This window comes from Arachis ipaensis, chromosome B03 (genome assembly GCF_000816755.2).
Source record: "Arachis ipaensis cultivar K30076 chromosome B03, Araip1.1, whole genome shotgun sequence".
NCBI lineage: Eukaryota > Viridiplantae > Streptophyta > Magnoliopsida > Fabales > Fabaceae > Arachis > Arachis ipaensis.
The window spans coordinates 111,743,740-111,747,250 of record NC_029787.2 but is presented as its reverse complement, the minus strand read 5'-3'; positions in this window follow the sequence as shown (position 1 = coordinate 111,747,250).

Here is a 3,511-nt window from a genome sequence, read left to right as displayed (position 1 = left end):
AATAGCACAGAGAAAAGCATCATTTGTTTAATTCAATTGGATAAATGATTTAGTTGTAATTTTCTTTTCTAATAGTTGACACTCTCCTCACTTGCTACATCATAAAAGCATTAGTCATCCTTCAACAATAATTACTAAAAGTGACTTTAATGAAAGAGTAATAGGCTTTTCACTAAGAAAAAAAATGAATATGTGGTCAACAGATAAGTCTTAAATCAGAATAGGTGGAATTTACTTCTCTGAAAAACATTGTCCTTCTAAAGGTTCAAAAACTCTTCTAGTGAAGCAGTTTTGGTAAGCAAAAATTGAATTTCTTGAAGATGGAATGGCTTGAGCTAGTCCAAATTGTTTAGATACAGTATAGACTGCTATTCTTAGGTCATTTCACCTGAAAATTCAGCAAAAAGTAGTTGAAAAGTTAAGAATTATGACCAAATGGTAAATGCTTTCCTCTTGTATGGTCTTAGTTGTGGCATGAGATTGTGTTAACCATTTTGGACCAACTTGACATTTGGCAAAAGAAGTCAGGTTGACAATGTTGCCTTTCTCTGGCAAGTAACATGAAACTTAGAAGAAGTGTTTTATTTTCTCATGTGGAGCCTTTGACTTGTCAGAAAAAATTAAGCAGACGGTGCCCTGCAACTACAAAATTTATAGGATTTTTTTTTGTTCGAACGTGGTTGACAGAAAGCCATAATTGAAAAAATCAAACGGGACCATTAATATTAGTGATTTTCTTCTTCTCCCTCATAAAATCTGTGATCTAGTTTAAAGTGAGATATAGTAGAGCCAAAAATAGTTTGGATAAACACAAGTTTCTATCTTCAGCTAACAGAGTGGCAAATGAAAGATAAGTGGCTTCAACTTGAATGCTCCGGGTATAGAAAATCACGCCGCTCAACCAACAGAGAAGGAAGGCTATGTGCTAATTATCAGAAACAGGATCTTCATATTGACCTTTGTTGTTGCAAATGAAACTCTGGTAGGTAGTGGAAGAGAGGTCTATGCTATGGAATACTCAATTCTTGTGGTTGACCTGGTAGTAGTTAAAATTTTCTCTCCCAAAAGAGGTATGCCAGTTATAGCAGCTATATCCAGAAGAGTAAGAATAATCATGTCGTATGGGATGTGAAAAGTATGAGAAGTCTTGTCCCAAAAGTATAACGCACCTCCTATTAGTCCTAAATTAATGGTGTAGGAGTTTTTACTGAGTTTGATTAGATCATATATTCCAATTTCTTTGAGGGTGACTAGAAAAGAAATTTTTGATCTTATTTGTGTCATTAGAAAAGATAATAGAACTGATAAAAGCTAGGTCTACACCACTAATGATAAAAGAAAGTAGTACATGAATTTTCATATTTTTTACTTTGACAACTTTGGTTCAGCAACAAATATTTGGCCATTTTTGACAAGAAGTTTTATCACAAATGGTCACTTTGGGTGAAGAAGGAAGATTCATTGATGTTGTTCAAGGTTGTCATGAGGGTACATATTAAAAAATTTTAATATTAGATCTTAGAATTATCAACAATGATCGAATAAGCTACAAAGACAGAAGATAGTGCATAAAAAATAAATAAAAATTAGGTTTATGTGAATTTAATTATTTGACTTAAAGCAATAAAACAAGAATACAATATGGAACAAGATTTAATATTACTTGTCAATACTTACGAAAAAAACCTTATGAGGGTACATAATAATAAGTATGAATGTGCAAATAAAACTTTAATAATTTTGACCAATACAAATAGGTATATATTTTGTTTACTAGGGGGCATAATTTATGAGTATTATATATATAAAGATTCTCATCATCTTATCTCCAACCAATTAATATGCTGTTTCAATAGCTCAAATTTAAAAAGGTATGGATACAAAAATTTGAATAAGTATTCAATGAGAGAAACAAGATCCAATGTAAAAATTTAGTATCAATACCTTCATTTGCAATTATTAAAATATGATGCCAAATATTCTTATTAATAAATCTACGTGAATAGTACTAATGAAAAAGAAAAAAAAAATATCCAGATGTTGTGATATTATGAGAATAATAAATTGGGTTCATGATAAAAAAAATAAAAAAATCATGTTAAATTTTAATTGGTCACAACTCCTCAAAATTAATAATAAATAAAGAGAATAATATCTTAATCAAGGATTTTAAACAAACTTTGAGATGATTAATAAATTGATTAAGCTCAAACCAAGTTGAAGAAATTTTCGAAAACAACATGAATAGTAGTTCAGATATCAAATTCTGGTTTGAACGTAGAAATTGAAATCATTAGTCTCCTGAAATATCTTGTAAGTTGTAAAATAATATTTTAGTACTCAGATGACTCAAAAAGAGACGGTTTTCGTATTATTTTGGTATGGACAGTGTTCTTCTAGAATGAAAAAAAAAAAAAAGGAAGATGGATCTAACAATTGAAGCTTAACTGAAGAAACGAAATAAATAGGTGTTGGAAGTAAAGTATTCTAGGTTAAAAAAGAAGAAATTTTGTAGTGTTGCTTCTTTTCATTACTAAAATGTCATTTTCTTTTTCTTACAGGTTTTTTTGTTTATAACTTTGTTCAATATACCCTTTATGTTGTAACTCATGTTGCACTCCTAATTCTCTTTGTTTAGTCAATAAACAAAACATTAATTAGAAAAAAAAGTCATCCTTATTCCAAAATAATTTATATTATACGGTTCAATATTTGGTTTCTATCTATTAAGTAGAAAAAATAATAACAATAAAAAAAGTAGTAATAATATATATCTATTGTCTCTGTTACTATAAGATAACAAAATGTTTTCACTTTTAATCATGGTATATTTTTAAACGAGAAATTTGGAGGCATTATGTTAAATAAAAATTATTATTATATAATAAAATAATTATATGTTAATGTCTCCCTACACTTAAAATATGATATTTATTATTTAGCAGTTAAACACTTTTTAAATCGAAATTTTGAATATTCTTGGTTCAGAAATCAGAGCTACTTTGATTAGTATGATCATGAATTATTAATTATAGCATCACATTTCGTTTGAAATGCAATGTATATTCAATCATATCTCTAAACTAAAATGTGCAACACATGTGATCAAAGAATTGTGCTATATCTACAAAATGCATAAATTCAACCTTCAATGATTGCCGTGAAATATCTAATAGCAGATGATCATATTAAAATAAAGGGCCGTTGTGGCTCTAGGGTATTTTGTGTCTGATGAGTAACATGCAACTGTTTGGTGAATTGGTGATAATAATATTATATTAAGTCATAGAAGCAGCTCATTATTAGTCATCAATCACGCCAGCGGGGTTAGGCTAGGAGACACTCCTATCATCGTTTCCATGCCTTTATAACTTATTTCCGCTTCTGGCTTTCATTTTAGTCAACATCAAAGACTGACACATTGGGGTGGTGGCGCAGTTGGCTAGCGCGTAGGTCTCATAGCTTAGAGTGATCCTGAGGTCGAAAGTTCGAGCCTCTCTCACCCCAAGCT